Below are 19,868 nucleotides of genomic sequence, written 5' to 3' on the forward strand. Positions count from 1 at the left end.
GGACGGCAAAACTCGGGAACAAAACTTTTATAGCCGGCACTGGAAAAGGTAAGCGCCTCGGTGGCGTGGTCGGTATGGTGTTGGCCTGCCACCTCGGTGCCCGCGAGTCCGATTCTTGTGCATTCCATTGAGGAGTGAGAGATGTGTATTTCTGGCGATAGACGTTCACTCTCGACGTGGTTCGGAAGTCACGTGAAGCCGTTGGTCCCGTTGCTGAATAACCACTGGTTCCATGCAACGTAAAAGCACCATACAAACAAACAAAACAATAGGAAAAGGTACTACATGGCCGAGTACCACCTCTCTGAAATGGAGCAAATTGGCCTTCCTGTCAGCAATCGAGCATCGGGAAAAAGGACGTCAAGGAATTTTTCCTTAATTAGCAGAGTAATCAATGGGAAAAGTGATCGGTTATAAAACTGGCTTTTAATTATCGAACGTTGACTTGCAAAGTGAAAAAAAAACATAAATTGGCAAATATTTCCACAAGTAAGGGGCAAAATACCCTGAAATAATTTCAATTCACTTTTATATTCAATTTAAAATTCCAGTAGAGCAAAAGAAAAAAGAAAAAGAAAAAAAAGCTCTCGTGTTTACACAAATGCTAATGAATGAACCAAACCCTTACTATAAGTCAGTAGAAGTTAACTTGGTTCAACTATCCATAGTTTAATAAGTACAGACAATGGTAAACAGAAACAAACTTTTATTGTTTTCAAAAAGAAGAAGAAGGGGTGGGGGGGAGGAGGATAGGAGTTGGTGATGGGTAGGAAGGAGTGATGGGTGCAATCCTCGAGTTGGTGATGGGGAAGAAGGAGTGATGGGTGCAATCCTCGAGTTGGTAATGGAGAAGTGATGGGTGCAATCATCGAGTTGGTGATGGAGGAGGAGTGATGGGTGCAATCCTCCAGTTGGTGATGGAGGAGGAGGAGGACTAATGGGTGCAATCCTCGGTCATGGTTGACTAATTTCTTTTTCTCCTCTACTGCCAACTCCGGAACTTCTCTCCTCTTTCCTTCCTTGATTTTTAAAAATCCAATATGTTTCCCATTTTCCCTTTCCGCCCTGGCGGCGCCTGCGCTATATTAAAAGCATCAGGCTGCTCGTCGAGTTGGCGCAGCAGCCATTAAGTAAATGTGAGTAGAAATATTTCGTGCGACATGATTAGTAAGAAGACTGAAAGTTCACCTTCTGGGTTTTGCTCCCACGGGAGAGAATGAAAAAAAAAATTACTTCCTGGAGCAGCTGTTCCATCCGTCCGCCCATCTGCCCTTTTTCATGCGGTGGGCAAGGTTGGGAAATAATAAGGAAATGGGTTTGTTTCGCCAGAAATCCCATTGCTCTTGCCTCCCTCCAGACCTTTAAAAAAAAAAAAAAAAAAAAAAAAAAAAAAAAAAAAAAAAAAAAAAAAAAAAAAAATTCTTGTTATTGCTGTTTGTTTTAACGGTAAGAAGGGAATTTTTGTGCTGAAAAATAGCGTCAGTATTTCCCTTGCTAGAGAGAACCTTCAGTAGTATAATATATATATATATATATATATATATATATATATATATATATATATATATATAATATATATAATGTTGATATACGTATGTATACGTATAAGAATTTTTATCACATCACCGAGATTCATATACATGCATGAAGCTACAAATGTCCTTTGATATCCAATTCGCTCTGTCTCGGAATTAATATATTTTCATGCATTTTAACAGAAGGGGAATGTTTTAGTTGATAAGAATTTCGTTCTCTCGTGGATATATGTATATATGTTTGTATTAACATATAAATATATGTACCATATATATATATATATATATATATATATATATATATATATATATTAGAACGTTTCACACTCTGTAGCACATCCCTGTATACAAGGATGTCACCATATCTGAACTTATTGTTGGATAAGGTAGTTTTTCCAAATGATTAACGCAGTGGTTCGTTAACTGAACTCCTGCTCATCATCCCACCTTAGTAATGTTAAGAAAAATGTACTCCATGAAGATAAGAAAATGAAATAAAATTATTGTTTACATTGATTCCTAAAGGACAGTTCAAGCACTGAATTAAAATTCGAAATACCAGTTGAGTGTGTAGAGATTTTAGAGTAAAGGTAGTTAACTTGTGAAAGAGCTGACAGACAGACTGACAAAGAATGCCATTTTGTACTTTGCACGAAGATTTCTTGTACTCGGTTATATGGACTTTTTCCTTAATATTAGAAAAAAATGACAATGGACACTTTGTTACTTTCGTAGGAGAGTCTGGTTTCCTGTAACCAAGATACACTGGAAATCACAAAGTCGACACGATCTTCATAATACAGCAAGGTCAGGAAAATAGTAAATCGCTCTTTAGCATCTGTAAATATGCCACACTTGTTTATTTATGCTCGATAGCTAAGTAACGATAATAATTTTGTGATTATGAGTCCATTGGCTGTTGTGCCCTTGTTGGTCTAGAGCCCTCATCTTGGGAACTTAGGAGTCTGACCCTCCTCACAGTGCCTGGATGAGTTGGTGCATTATCCTCTTTCCAAAGTTCTGAAACAAAGTATGTGAATGTATTTGGGTTTTTCGAAACAGCCGACTTTGTTTTCTCCCCAACCGGCCCCCCACCCCCACACAAAAAATTTATTATTTACTGTAAGTAATAATATAAAATATTAAAAGTGCAAAGCATGGATCTGCAGGTTGAGTGAGTTATTTAAATTCTTAAAGTTTTCTGTCAGGCAATTTTGAATACCTAATATACTATTGATATATTGGTTTCGATTATCAGTCTGTTCGTGTATCCTCTACACATTACCTTAACACATTATTATCTTTATTATATAAATAAGAATAAGAACAACTATTGTAAAAATAATGGCTGCAACATGAGCGAATATAATAATAATAATAATAATAATAATAATAATAATAATAATAATAATAATAATAATAATAATAATAATAATAATATTGAGTTAGAAATAAATGTTATAAGCACCCTCTATTATAATAATAATAATAATAATAATAATAATAATAATAATAATAATAATAATAATAATAATAATAAAAATATCCTTTATTTCAGCTCAGGGCCATATACATAGAATATACAAAATACAGACAGTAACATACACAATCGGGACTTATCCACAAAATAGCTGAGGTACCATAAAAGATAGTAATCATAATACTGGTAATAACAGTAATAAAATTGGTGAGAAAAAAAATGCATTGAGAGTTATAACAGTTAGTGCACAGATTATATAACTTAAATTTCAACTAGAGACCTTAGGTGGTTACGTTACAGTAGTCGGGTCCAGAGGGCTCAATACGAAAATTGAATGTAAAAAAACTTTAACTTGATATTAATCACAGTAATAATGAAAAATTAAAATAACAGCAATAAATAATAATGACAAATTCTGCAGATGACATCTTGCCAATACAGAGATTAAGTCCTTTAGGGGACAAAGGCCTCATTTTCCTATCTTTCCCATCTTTTCTCATATAATTTTGCAAAAGCAGTATTTATGCACTGAATCAATATTACCTGCCAACGGATACAAAGATGAGAGAATTATTATATATGCAATTAACGTTTCACGCAACATCATTATGTACCTTTCATTAGAGAAATTCACTCAGATCTTTACTGGAAAAAAATCTCTAATTGGAAACCGTAATGTGAAACGGATATTGTAGAGCAAAGTTTGGAGAATCATTTACGGATACTTGGCTGACAATAAACCCTTTGAGCGTCATGGGGATCTGAGCTTTTGACATCAATCAGGTAATTAGCCTTGTAGAAAACTGCGCGATTAATATTTCAGTTGTGCTATTGATGACAGACAGACAGAATTAGGACAAGCAGATAAAAAAAAGTTATATGGAGACCGGTTTGCTAACAAAAATACTACATCGATTTCATTGACATCGGTGCACACATACATTGAATTTCAGTTTGTGGATGTATGACTGAGAGAGAGAGAGAGAGAGAGAGAGAGAGAGAGAGAGAGAGCTTGGTTCTATCTTATTTATTTTCATCTCACTAACCTTCACGAGCCCCTTTGTGAAATTTACTTCAGATGCTGTACTGTTACGAACGAACGTTTAATTGAATTTTAAAATGCACGAGAAGTGTAATCAGACGGTTCACATAAAAATACTTTTAAGTTCACTTAGCTATTTGCCTGCAGATCCATAGTGCGTGACAACATCACTACCTCTTATAAAAAAAAAAGTTTCATTCGCATCATTCAACAATATACCTTAGAGTAAAATATAGGTATTACTTGGTAATAAAGAAAAAAAGTAGGAGCTCACATACTAAAGGTAATTGTCATGTCATCGCTGTATAAAAGTAATATAAACCTTATTATTCAGTCTACATTAAATATGCGAATAGATTTCTGCACCATTCAGACTCACACTAATTGCATACAGCTCGTTATTCTATTGTTCATAACTCACATATTAAATTAGTGTTCTATTACTTTAAACTCATAGCCTTTTTGTTCTGTTATCCAGAACTCGCGCCTAACTACTCTTTATCCTGCCATTGAAAGCTCTTAGCTCAATTTTATTTATTAAAAGTTCACTTTACGATTACTTAAGTTGATCATGCTTGACACATTCACATCTTGTAAATAATGAAAAACAATATTCATTTATTCATTACAGCATTTAGAATACTACTGAGTTAGTATTCTATGGCAAGAAGGAACCCTTCCTTCTTGCCATAGCCTCAGCACTTTCACTTTTTCCATCCTTCTGGGAACTTTTGTGTCCTGGTTCAACTGCGAGATGCAATTTCCTTCCAGGGAGCTTTCACAAACGTCCCCATTTTCGGAGACTTTCGATTGGATCAGTCAATTCACCTTTCCAATGTTAAGTTGCCCTCTTCTCTTTTCATTTCCTTTTTGGCGACTCTGAGGTGGCCTCGTTCTTTTAGTTTCATTTCATGTCTAATTCTCGTCTATTTTCATCCCCCTCTGCTTTAATCGTTTTTTTTAAATGTAAGTTATAATCTGTTTGGTTGTTTATTCAGTAATATTGTCATTTTCCTGTGATTTACACCGAGTTCTTTATCTGTTCGGTTTCCTTTCACGACTAACAGAATTTTCATTATTGTTTTTATCCATTATTTTTTTTATGGCTGCATATACATAACACATAAAAGGTCTCTCAGTCCACATATAGCTACATTTAAGCTCACGGACCACTTTGTGAAAATTAATATCAGAAGTTCCCTGCGATGAGCATAAAATATCTTCCATATTGGGAAACAGTTTCCAAGACCTAAAATGATTTATTACGTGATAGTATGTCTAAAAAAAAGAGTCGCTTTTTGAGTGTATTCTTTCTTCAGCTATTACTCAGTGTAAGATACTAGATATACATCATTGAACTACAGCTGGTTCTATAAATTTAAAAGAGAGAGAGAGAGAGAGAGAGAGAGAGAGAGAGAGAGAGAGAGAGAGAGAGAGTGGTATGCAGGAATACTACATACAAACCTCATGGCGTTCTTTCACCATGAAATGAAAATGCCAGAGAAGACGCCATTACATTAATCTCCTGGCTTGTTCAGACCCAAGTGGAAAATGCCTCTCCTGTCTGAGACGGCAACAAGACGTGGAAAGATGAAAATGCATTCCTTGCCAAGTCTCCCCGTTAACAAATTAGCAGCGGAACAATATGTTCACCTGAAGGAATCACCCCAGGAATTCATTTTCAAGATACGTGGATTTGATGCATCAAAATGTCGCTGGTAATCAAACTGCTTGCAAACAAATTCAGTCCTTGAGGTAGCCCAGGCACATCTGACCTTCGGCGCTTGACCTTGGAGACCTTTTCATCTCTCCTAATTGGGTATTTAATGACTCAGTGCTTACGTTTTTCGTCTTGTTTGACTCTTGATAATCAAGAACGTACATCGTCTCCAGGCCCAAGTGTACTAATATTTAATGCATTTTATTTCAACTCGTTCTCTGGGTTTTGTTGGACGAGAATGTAGTTTATCCCTTTTTTGGGGGGGCTGGTCGGGGAGGGAGAGAATACAACATTCATCTACATGCGTGTTCCTTATTGCGTTTCCAATTTAAGCAATCTGGAAGAAAACAATAATAATAAGGTGAATAATAATATGTCTAGTAACTGTATAAACTCACTATGTATTTCGTTAAGACGACAATAATGATCAATTTTGATACAACAATTGACATATGCAATGATAATCTCATATTTATAAGCAGCAGAGAAGAAATACGAGAAGAAATTAAAGGTATGCACCAAAACTCCCGAACAACGAATAATTTTGGAAACATCCAGAAAAGATAACTTGAACCATTATTTATTTTTAAGCTAAACTAACGAGTCATAAGCTCAACATTGTGCCCAGGGTCTGTTACGATTGATCTAATATTAAATGTGAAGTGTTTAAAAATATTTTGCTCGAAAAATGTTTCGGTCAACACCGAGACACAGTTCACACTGGATATACGAGTATGATCTCCCCTTGGGATTATGGGTTTTTCTGACAAGGGGTTTCTCCGCTCCCGAGGGATTGTTTTTTTTGTGTGTGTGTGTGTGTGTAACTGAGACTCTCCAGCTTTTTCTATTTCAAAATGCTGCAGTTCAGGAGGGACAGTGTTTTCCGTCGATGCATAAGGCGTTTGGGAGTCTCTGTTGAATAGTACTATCATGATTCGGTGAGGTGTGCCTCGTCGGGACTTTTTTTTTCTTCTTTTTTAATGATGGATTTCCCTTTGACTGTATATTCATCGTTCAGCTCTCTCTCTCTCTCTCTCTCTCTCTCTCTCTCTCTACTCTCTCTCTCTCATGTGTATATATATATATATATATATATATATATATATATATATATAATATATATATATATATATATATATATTATATAATATATATATATATATATATATATATATATATATATATATATATATATATATATATATATATATATATATATATATATATATATATATATATATATATATATATATGTTTTGTGTGTGTGTCTGATGCACACACACAAATTTTGAGCACGGAATTTGGAAGGAAATCCACGAAGAGTATAAAAACCTGCGGCTGCAGTCGTCTAGGTTAAGCGTTTCCCGATATCTTTTGTTATCCTCCTTCGAAGGAATCTCTTCCCAAGTAAATAAAAGAAAATAAACCAAGAGAAAGACAGAAAAAAAACAAAAGTTGAAGATATCCCAAAAGAACCCCCTTTTTGGCCTGGCCCCAAAGGAGAGCAATTAGCTGCAGACTTTATTTCTTGTCGGGTCTCATCAGGATACTTATTAGGGGTCATTATGATTATGTGATTTTAAGACTCCCAGGGACAAGAGGGGAAATGAGTTTTCTCTCCAGATTGTTTGTGGCAAACAGAGACCGAAGCCCATTTCACTCTTAACCGTTTCTAGGAGATAAGATATGACCTCTTTTCTACGTTTTATCACTTGCTGTGTAAGAAAAGAAATACACACAAATATATGTGTGTTTGTGTGTATGTATGTATGTATTTATATATAGTATATACAATATATATATAATATATATATATATATATATATAATTGAACAAGAAAAACGAAAAACCAGAGGAATACGAGACCATGTTATTGCAGTAATATCTTTCTTTCTTTCCCATGCCGAGAGGCAGGCAGCCACTTGCACGGAATAACAGCGAAATACCTTCATTATTTTAACCTTTCTTTGCTTGTTTAGTTTAGATGAGTAAATATAAGATTGCATACTGATTCGACGTGATGTATACATCTTTGTACTCACATACTAATGTAATCGAGTAATATAAACGTGTACCTTATAATTCTCTGCATCGATAAAATTTCAGTCATAAGAATATATACGGTAACTGCACATAGCAACTGAAACATCCTTCCGGCCAATCATATATGGACATCTGTCTTCTTTTTGTTCAATTTTTTTCCCAGATCCTATCGAACGGACAATGTAAACAAAAGATAAAGTTTGAGTCAATAGGTTCATGCGGGCGAGTGGACCCATCCAAAATGTCAGGTGAAAAAAGTCCGGTAGGGAAAGTTGTTTGTTTTAAAATTGTCTGTGACGGAAGTAGCGACCACTTCACGCCGGATGCTCTCGATTATTGTCGACAGCTATATTCTGCCCCAACTGCCACCTGCTCTCTCTCTACGAAGAAATAAATTACGATATGACAACAGAAAAGCAAATCCCGAAGAGGCTCTACCCAGATCTACACAATGACGGGAAAGAGGAAAAAATAGACAAGAAAGACAAAATCTGCAACCTTTGAAAAGAGGGAATTGCAGATTTGGAGAAAGAGATGTTACTACAAACATCCCTAAGGTATGTCAAAAACTATGAAATATATGGTAAATGTTGCATACTTAGATGGCTATGGGATGATTGCAGAGATCTGCATCCAAAAAATATGTAAAAACCTAAAAGCAAGGAAAAGGATGTAAGTCGACAAAAAATGCAAATATATGCACTGTAGCCATGAATCATAATCAAATAAATAACCAACCAAAAGTAATAAAATCCAAAATAAGAAAGAAACAAATAAGAGAGAAATCAAGAATATCAGGTAAAAGAGAAAAGCAAACCACCATGAGTTATGCAGAGGTGTCAGCAAAAAAAATTTCAAAGCATCAGCTCCGAAATTCTACTCAAGAGATAATAACTGTATTTGTATTATGCAAGAGGATATTGCAGAAAGACGGAGAGAAAATTGCAGATTCAGACACAAAATGAATAATTATGATGAAGGAAGATCAAATATTATGGAAAAGTTGGATTTTTTAATGTCAGAATTTCTGGAAATGAAAAAAAGAACAACATACCAGAACAGGAAAAGAGACATGGGAAAATCCTTATTACTACCAATATTAAATGAAGGGAGAAAACACGCAAACCATCATAGTGATGAATGCGCAGGGTTTAGTACGAGTAACTCAAAAAGAAAAATAGAGTACTTAGAAGAACTAACCCAAAATGAAAGAAAATAGATATAATGAATATAAGTGAAACTGGTATTCCCAAGAGACTGGGAATGATGATCAAATAAAAGGGTTCCAAACTTATAGATCAGATAGAAAAAATAGGAATCAAGGGCAGGGGAACCGCAATAATATGGGAAAGACAAAAAAACAAGGAAAAATATATGAGAAATATAGTAACTCAGAATGTGAAACTAATAGCGGTAGAATTTGAATCTGAAAAATTGATGAACATAGTAATATATAGACCTCCTAATACTAAAGAGTTTGACTTAATAATTGAAAAAATTGGATGATATATGTAGAAAATCACAAGGACTGGACTATTCTCCTATCTGGTGACTTCAACTTCCTTTCGTAGAATGGAAGAACGAATAGGAGACTGTGGTTGTACTTATAACATATAAAAAAAGAGAGTAATAGTAGTGCAGAAGATAAGAGGCAATTTGAAAAGCTATTAGATATGCTACTAGAATACAACATTTCAACAAATAAATCACCTGCCAACAAGAAAGGAAAATACTTTAGACCTAGATTTGTGAACGAGATGAATTATGTTAAAGAAATAATAGTTCTAATGCGGAGTATTTCAGATCATAATGTCATAGAATTAACAGTTCATTCCCAAAGCAAGTGAAAATAGAGATAAGCAAGAAATGAAAAAGTGGGAAGGATATGGAAAATACAACTTCTACAGTAAAAATATAAAATGGTCAGAAATTAATGAAGAATTAAACAAAGATTGGGATAATATTTTCGTAAGTGATGAACATAAGGGTAAATACGGAGATATTATATAAAATATGGAAGAAAATAGTGGATAAATATATACCGAAGAAGAAAAGATAAACATCATTCATGCATACCAAGAGACAGAAGGATCTTGTTCCAGAAAATCAGAAAGTGGAAACAAAAGGTCTTGCAAAAGAAAAAAATGCATGGAAAGTTATAGAACTAAAACGTAAGATAGAAAATGCAGAACCAAAAGATATACAATCAAAAGAAAATGAAAAAACGGGACTTGGAAGAAAAAACCCTATTAAATATCAAGCAAAACCCCAAACTATTATACTCATATGCGAAGAAGATGAATAAAAACAAGAAGAATAGAAATAGGCCCTCTGAGAATTGAAGGGAGATTAACGAATGAAAAAAAGGAAATTTGCACATACTGGCAGAACGATATAAGAGAGAATTCACCCCTAGAATAGATAATGAAGATAATGATATAGAAGTAAGGGACGAAAATAGTGAAATATTTAGCTGACATAGAAATTAATGAAGCTGATATTGTGCAGGCAATTAATGAAATTAAAAATGGAGCTGCTGCAGGGCCGGATGGAGTCCCTGCTATTTTGTTAAAGAAACAAGTAGTTCATTCTATCGCAAAGCCACTTGCAATTATTATTAAGACAAAGTGTAGATACAGGCAAGATTTATGATGAGCACAAAATTAGCATATATCACCCCTACTTTCAAAAGTGGATCAAGACTAGAGGCAAGTAATTATAGGCCTGTGAGTCTAACATCACATATTTATGAAAGTGTATGAAAGGGTAATGAAGAAAAAATATTATGAAACATTTAATAAAAAATAATTGTTTAATATAGGACAACACGGTTTCGTACCGGAAAAGTACACAAACCAACTGTTAGTCCACCGTGAGAACATATTCAAAAATATGAAAAGCGGAAATGAAACAGATGTGGTTTATCTAGACTTTGCAAAAGCTTTTGACAAAGTAGACCATAATATATTAGCAAAGAAAATTAGAAAACACAATATCGTAGATAAAGTAGGAAGATGGTTAAAAGAATTTTTACACAACAGAAAACAGATAGTTATTGCAAACGATGAGAAATCGGATAAAACAAGGTAATATCCGGTGTGCCACAAGGTGACGGTGCTAGCTGCAATACTGTTTGTTATTATGATTGAAGACATAGACAGTAATGTTAAGGATTCGGTAGTGAGTAGTTTCGCTGATGACACAAGAATAAGTAGAGAAATTACTTGTGATGAAGATAGGAACGCTCTACAAAGAGACCTTAACAAAGTATATGATTGGGCAGAGGTAAATAGGATGGTATTTAACTCTGATAAATTTGAATCAATAAATTATGGAGACAGAGAAGGAAAGCTATATGCATATAGGGGACCTAATAATGAGACAATCACAAATAAGGAAGCAGTTAAAGACCTTGGTGTGATGATGAATAGGAACATGTTATGCAATGATCAAATAGCCATTCTGTTGGCAAAATGTAAAGCAAAAATGGAATGTTGTTACGGCACTTCAAAACAAGAAAAGCTGAACACATGATTATGCTTTATAAAAACATATGTTCGTAGTCCACTTGAATATTGCAATATGATATGGTACCCACACTATCAAAAGGATATTGCACAAATAGAGAGTGTACAAAGGTCCTTTACAGCTAGAATAGAAGAAGTTAAGGACCTAGACTACTGGGAAAGACTACAATCATCCTTAAAATTATATAGTCTAGAAAGGAGAAGAGAACGCTACATGATAATTCAGGCATGGAAACAGATAGAAGGAATAACAGAAAATATCATGGAACTAAAAATATCAGAAAGAGCAAGCAGAGGTAGATTAATAGTGCCCAAAACTATACCAGGAAAAATAAGGAAGCACACAGAACATTAATCCACTACGCACCAGCATTCGATAATGCAGCGTCTATTCAATGCGTGCCAGCTCATCTGAGGAATATATCAGGAGTGAGCGTAGATGTGTTTAAGAATAAGCTCGACAAATATCTAAACTGCATCCCAGACCATCCAAGATTGGAAGATGCAAATATACCGGAAGATGTACTAGCAACTCTCTGGTAAACATTAGAGGCGCCCCACACACTTGAGGGACCTGGGGCAACCCGAACGAAATGTAAGGTTAAGGTAAGGTAAGGTCTCTCTCTCTCTCTACTCTCTCTCTCTTCTCTCTCTCTCTCTGTTCAGTGACAAGTAAATAATAGGAAAATGCTAAATTACATCACTTTTTTCTAACACGAATAGTATTGTTGCTCTCTCTCTCTCTCTCTCTCTCTCTCTCTCTCTCTCTCTCTCTCTCTCTCTCTGTTCAGTGACAAGTAAATAGTAAAATGCTAAATTACTTCACTTTTTTTCAAACACGAATAGTATTCTCTCTCTCTCTCTCTCTCTCTCTCTCTCTCTCTCTCTCTCTCTCTCTCTCTCTGTTCAGTGACAAGTAATAATAGTAAAATACTAAATTACATCTCCCACGAACAGTCTTATGTTCATTTTACGTAATAAATACTAAAATACCGTTTGTGAAATAGGTGTACCGTACAAAACCGATGCCGTCCAGCAAATAATATTTAAAAAAAAAACAGAAGTGTATGGGTAGGTTGTGTAGCATTTTCATAAAAGTATACTTGGACAAAACCCACTAATAATAATAATAACAATAATATGTTCTGTCAAAAAGAGTGGCAGCTTCAGTGGAATTGATTTTGTACAAGGTGTGTCCAAGATTTAGGGATTTGCATATTGATTTTTCAGTTTTATTTTCTTGCAGATGCTCTTGTTTTTGTTAATTCTTTTATTTATATTTTTAAAAAATTCCTTATAAAAAATGCCAACGACAATCAATGAAATAAATAAACCGGTCTAAGAGTAAGAAGAATCTTTCTTCCTAAAATTAAGACTAACTTTGTCCAGCCATTCTTTAAATGCTAGCCCAAAGTCATCCAGCGAGTGTGGGATGGTGTGGTAAGGATTAAAGAAGCATAGAGTGGACCTCTGGACTCACAAAGCAACAGAAACATGAAGTCTATAAATCATTAGATAAGCAAAACTTTGGTGAATTTTCACCCAGTTTAAACCTTCTGAGGAGATGAATATGCATACAAATTCAGGGTTAAAATGTGGTTTTAAAATTTACGTACGGGTACACACAAATACATATATATACAATTACATGCGTTCGAAAAGATATAACATCAAGGTCAATAATGATGCTTGATTTTCTTTTTCAGGACCGATGCTTCTAACCATAGTGTCAGTGCAGTCCTCCTTCGTACCGCTAGGGACTTTGAGGCAATCCATAGCCCTATTGTGCCTAGAGAACTTCGTAGGAAGGAATGTCCACATCTTGAATTGGGTCTTAAGTACACAGCTACCACTTCAGTGTTGTGCATGTAGGGGCAGAAATACAGCTGCGGGAGATCCTCTCAATCAAGTAACAATGTAATTTGTGTTTTTATTGTGAATGAAGTAACTGAAGACTTTCAAGTTGGGCTGCATTTTTCTCAGTTTGAAGGAAAAGTCCTGTTGACCCCCTACAGCCTCATCATTCGGGCCACTTTTTTGCCCCCTGCAATATGCCCGAATTGCAATAAATTGTCGAAATGTAGCCATTTACTCCATGGATAGTAATCAATTGTTTGCCATTAGGCTGCATTTTTCTCAGTTGCAAGAAAAGTCCGTTTGACCCCCAAAAAAAACACCCAATGCAATATGGCCACATTTTGACGATTGATTCCAATTCGGCAATATTGCAGGAGGTAAAAGAAAAAGTCCCGAGTAGTAAGGCTATAGCCTTGCGTGTTTATTTATTTATTTATTTTATTTATTTACTTATTTTTTTGGGGGGGAGGGGTCAAACGAACTTTTCCTTCAAACTGAGAAAAGTGCAGCCTCATACCAAGCGGTTGATCACTATCCATGTAAAATGGCCATATTTGGATAATTGATTGCAATTCGGACAGACTGCATAGTGTCAATAATGGGTCAAATGGTTAGTCTATAAAGCCTTGGGTGTTTTTTGGGGTCAAATGATATAAAGCCTTGGGTGTTTTTTGGGGTCAAATGACTTTCCTTTCAAACTGAGAAAAAATGCAGCCTAATAGCATGCAACTGGTCATTATGCATGGAAATAGCCAAATTTGGACATTTGATTGCAATTCGACCATATTGCAGAGACAAAAATGGCCCGAATAGTAAGGCCTTGGGGTTTTTTAGGGGTCAAATGGACTTTTACTTTCAACTGTGAAAAAAACTGCCAAATTTAAGGCAATTGATCACTATGCATGGAAAATGTCTAAATTTTGGTTATTTTCCGTGCATAAAGAGCAATACTTGCCAATAAGCTGCAATTTCCTCAGTTTGATCATTATGCAATAGAGAATGGCCACATTTGGACAATTCATTGCAATTCGGCCATATTGCAGGGGGCCAAAAATGGCCCGAATGGTATGGTTATTATATAAATAGCCTTACGTGTTTTTGGTGGGGTCAAACGGACTTTTTCTTCAGTGATAAATGCGCTGCCTAATGGCATGCAGTTGATCATTATGCATGGAAAATGGCCACATTTGGACAATTCATTGCAATTCGGCCATATTGCAGGGGGTCAAAATGGATCAAAAATTTTTTGAGGGGGTCAAACGGACATTTTCTTCAAAGTAAGAAATGTGCAGCCTAATGGCATGACATTGATCATTATACATGGAAAATGGCCATATTTGGATAATGCATTGCAATTCGGCTAATATATATATATATCATATATATATATATATATATATATAATATATATGTATCTTTATTATATATATAATGTATATAATATATATATATATATATAAATATATATATATGTGTGTGTGTGTGTGTGTGTGTGTGTGTGTGTGTGTGTGTGTGTGTGTGTGTGTGTGTGTGTATAGGGAGAGTGGGGCAGAGTGGGACATGGGGTACACCGGGACACTGGCTTTTTAAGTGACTAATTGGTAAATTTTTCAAATGAGCTCCTAGTGGCAGAGGGAGTAACTAAAAATGTAAATATTGAGCCATTTTTGTTTTGGGGATCAACAGATTGAAACTTTTTTTCAAGCATTTGTTAATTTTTGGTGAGTAAAGTAAATTTTTTTCCTTTCACTTGTTTTGCATTCAAGTGCTCAGTGTTTGTACTCGTAATCCCAATATACAGTGATCGGATATAGGAAGGGATACAGATATGACAACTGGAGAATTTTTGCCATGGGTTTATTGGCAAGGGCCTGTATTCATTTCATTGTCAAATTATTATAATAAGGGGCACAGTGGGACAAGAATCTTCGGGGCAGAGTGGGACAGTGTCCCACTGTGTACCATGATTTTGAATCAATACGTTTACACTGTTTGTGTTAAAATCTTCAAACAATATTTGTTATCAATAATGACACGTATAATATTTTTTACTGTATTCCTATTTGAACCTAAATGTAAGCTTTACACATAAAAAAGACTTGTTTACAGGACTACGTAATGCCAAGAAATAGGAAAAGAAAAACAGAATTTGGAACTTTAATGAAAATTATATGAAAGAAGCTGTTAAATTGGTATTAGATGGAACTAGCCAAAGAAAGGTAGCAGAAATAAAAGGAGTTACCCGAAACACTCTTCACAGGTAGCTTTCAGATTGAAATATTTGTATTTCATCCTTTCAGTATCTCAGTTCAGGTAGTATTGTAGACAAATAAATTGAAGCATCGGTAGACAATATTTTGAGGGTAAATATTTTAGTAGATAACTCAGAGATCAAAGAGTAAATAAATAGGCCTATATGTAGGATGTTTGAGGAAAATATAACAAATAACTTTGAGAGATTAAAAAACTTCATAAAGTAGAGAAAATTCTGAACAAATAGAAAAGTAGATCTAAAAAAACATAGGAAAGTAGCAGCAGAATTGGGAATTTCCTCTATACTGGAAATTTAAGTAAAATATGAAGGATTTTTTTTTTTTAGATTCCCATTCCCTTACAACTAGTTCAGGAGCTTTAGGTCAAAATATGGGTAATGAAGGAAAAAAAAATATATAGAGCAGATATTTGCTCTATCAGTGTTTGAAGAGAGGAAGAATAACACCTAAAAGTCACTAAGAATCTCCCTTGAGCATTTTGAGAAATTTTTCTGATTCTGATATCCCCCATATTATTTTGCTCATTTTCTAAACTGGAACCAAGGAGTAAGACTAGTCTTGTATGATAGAGCTTGACTCTATAAAAAAATTATTCCCTTAAAACGCCTATTTTGCTTTGCACAGGCTCTCATAATTACTAATAGGCCCCTTGATACTAATATTACTGATATTGAGGAATATCAGAAAATCTTAAATTTTCCAAACTGCTCCAGGGGGATTCTTGGTGACTTTTACTGTGTTATTCTACATCTCTTCAGGAACTGATAGAGCAAATTTCAGCTCCGTAGGTTTTTAAAAAAAATCTAATTCTCCTGGACTAAACAGTTAAAATAGTTGAAAATATGTAGGTCTAGGTTTCTTCCAGATATGTCCAGAAAGCCAAAGGTGCCAAAGAATGAGCGATTATTCGAATGCGACCGAATTATGAATGCAGGTCTTTGTTCACATATGATGAGAGGTGACTCTAAAAGATTATCAAATCACACCCTCTAAGATGAATTATGGCCTGTTCAACAAAAATCTACTCGACAATTAGCTTACGAAATGGCAATTATAAATGATAAAACTTTTCCACAATCATGGAAGGTACTAAAAATGGCCGTGAAAGACTGGCTCATGGATTTATGAAAAGACGTGATCTGTATTAGAAAACCAGAAGCTGTAGCCTTTCAAGATCAACTTTCAACAAACATAATATTGATAACTTTTTGCGAAGCTTAGAGAAGTACATGGTAGATATGAATGTTTGCAGATGGTTCTAGAATTTACAATCTGACTAAATTACTACATTACAGTCCTGAAACCACAAAAGTTCCTAGCACAGAAAGGTTTTCAGGCAATTTAATCAAACAACAAGCAGTGAAAAGGGCGCACATGTTACAACATGCTGCATGATTAATGCATTAGGTACTAGCATCCCTCCTGCCATGGTGTTTCCTCGCACAAACTTTAAATTCCACATGACAGTGAAGCTTCCCCTGGCACTCTTGGTTTAGCAAACCTAACAGATTGGATGACAAATGAGCTCTTTGTACAAGTAATACAACATTTTATAAAACACACCTGTTCATCAAAGGCCCCCACCCCAACTTTTGTAATATATGAAAATCACGATTCACATCTATCCATTCAAGTGCTAGACTTAGCAAAAGAGTGTGGGATTGCAATTACTCACTCTTCATCTACATTGTAGTCATAAACTGCACCTCTTGATGTGGGAGTTTACTCATCATTTAAAGCTCATTACTACTCGCCATGGAGTTACGCCTTTTACAAAAGCCTTGGTGTTCCAGTCACTATTTGTGATGCGGCTGGGAATAGTCAACATTGCTCATCAACGAGCCATGACTCCCTCAAACATTTTATCAGGATTCAAGAAAAGTGGAATATTTCCACTTGATGCTAATATTTACTGAACATGATTTTGCTCCTAGCTCTGTCACAGACAGGCCTACCAAAGGGAATGAGGTAACTGATACAACACTTGAATTAAACGAAGGAGCTGGCCCATCTGGGGAATCGGTACCTCCACAAGCATTCTTAAGCCCTCAGTTATTTCGAGGATATCCAAAAGCTGATCTACGAAAAAACGAGGAAGTAGAAAGGTCGAAGCATGATTGCCACAAACACCCCCACCCATAAAAAAAAAGAACACTACTACAAACCAAGAGACAGAAAAAAACCTTCCCAAGAACAAGATTTTTTTTTTTAAAACCAGCTACTTCAATCCACTGATGAGGAACCTATTCTTTCTGATCATTCATCTGATGACGCACATGAGGAGGAGAGTGTGATAATTGATCCCCATGCTTTTAAAGTGCTAGAAAGGGAGGGAACCAAAATTAGGTGACTGTATTTTGCACTAACCGAAGTACTGTATAGGAATATTCATTTCAAATAAGGAACTTAAAGATCTTACTGTAGATTTTGAGGTCTCTTACTTGAAAAGAAATTAAAAAAAACACAGTTTACGTATCCTGAAGTGCCTGATATAGCTTCTGTGGCTATTAAAGACTAAGTTGTATTGCCTGAACCAAGATCAAGTGGCAAAAACAAAGAGGCGAAGCTCATACCTATATTTTGATGTTAATTTTGATCTAATAAATGCGTCCCACTGTGTGGCCTATGGTCTGTCCCTGTGTGCAGCTATGGGGCACTGTGGGACAATTTGAAAAAGTTTTATTTTGTATTTTTTCTTACCCATGAAGAATTAATCATAGGGTGATGAACTCTTTTACAGTTGGAAGTATATAGATTGATGCAGATTATGCAAAAGTTTCATTAATATTTAATGAAAATAATTTTTGGCAACTAATTTAATTTTTTTCGTCCCACTGTGCCCCACTCTCCCTATATATATATATATATATATATATATATATATATATATATATATATATATATATATATATATATATATATAGATATATGTATATATATATATATATATATATATATATATATATATATATATATATATATATATAGATATTTAGTTACATATATACATATATATATAGTTTAGTTTAGCTATATATATATATATATATATATATATATATATATATATATATATATATATATATATAAACGCTGTCTATTTAAACCATGAAAAACTATATGATCGTCATAAAAATTCTTGTCTAAAATAATGTGATCTAAAATAATGTTGGTTACATTCTTTAAGTTATATTAATTTTTGTATACAATACTGCTGTTTCTCTTGACTTCATTTTAAAATATTTTTTGGAAATTCTAACGATTTTTATCTTATGTTTACAGATGAAGATGCACAGAGATGTGCGAAACGTTTCATTGTTAATAAACTATGACCTTTTTGATGATATGTCTTGTGATCCCTGCTTTATAGCCTTTATATATATATATATATATATATATATATATATATATATATATATATATATATATATATATATATTTATATATTTATATATATATATATTATATATATATATATATATATTATATATATATATATATATATTATATATATATATATATATATATATATATATATATATATATATATATATATATATATATATATATGTATGTATATATATATATATCGCTAAAAATGTCCTTTAATATCTAATTCACTCTACCTCGGAATTAATATATTTTCATATATGTTTAACTGAAGGGGAATTTTTAGCCGATAATAGAATTGCCGGCCGACGGGCACGAACCATCAACATCTTCAATTCCAGGACAGGCAGTGAAACCTTAGCCCAGCCCGCCACCACAAGAGGATTTAAGTTTATGCTGCCTCCCACCTCAAATACCTGAGTGCGACAGGTATTTGAGGTGGGAGGCGGCATAAAACTTATGTCTTTCTTGTGGTGGTGGGGTGGGCTAAGGCTTCACTGCTTTTCCTGGAATTGAAGATGTCGATGGTTCGTGCCCGTCGGCCGGCAATTCTTTTATCGCCTAAAAAATTCCCCTTCAGTTAAACATATATGAAAAATATATTAATTCTGAGGTAGGGCGAATTAGATATTAAAGGAAATTCGTAGCTCAATATATGTATATGAATCATGGTAATGTGATATGACTTATATAATGGCTACGTGCGGGCAAAAGCACAACAACGCTACCGGAGAATGAGGGGGTTTGATGCAGTCTCCAAAAACTACAAATATCTGAGTTCGGCAGGTATTTGAGGTGGGAGGCGGCATAAACTTATATCCTCTTGCGGTGGCGGGGTGGGCTGCAAGGCTTCACTGCCTGTCCTGGAATTGAAGATGTTGATGGTTCGTGCCCGTCGGCCGGCAATTCTATTTATCGCCTAAAAAATTCCCCTTCGGTTAAACATATATGAAAATATATTAATTCCGAGGTAGAGCGAATTAGATATTAAAGGACATTTG

The 19,868-nt window shown here is 34.6% G+C and overlaps 1 long non-coding RNA gene across 1 annotated transcript in view; it reads right to left on the reverse strand.

Annotated features, from left to right (window-relative positions):
• Nucleotides 1-6,069: 6,069 nt before the first annotated feature.
• The window catches only part of LOC135222231 (uncharacterized), a 37,255-nt gene continuing 23,456 nt past the window's right edge, over nucleotides 6,070-19,868 (reverse strand). Inside the window, exon 3 of the long non-coding RNA XR_010316232.1 lies at nucleotides 6,070-6,114. This is a non-coding gene — a long non-coding RNA (uncharacterized LOC135222231). The remainder of the gene's footprint in view (nucleotides 6,115-19,868) is intronic.

Source organism: Macrobrachium nipponense, chromosome 3, assembly GCF_015104395.2.
Source record: "Macrobrachium nipponense isolate FS-2020 chromosome 3, ASM1510439v2, whole genome shotgun sequence".
Lineage (NCBI taxonomy): Eukaryota > Metazoa > Arthropoda > Malacostraca > Decapoda > Palaemonidae > Macrobrachium > Macrobrachium nipponense.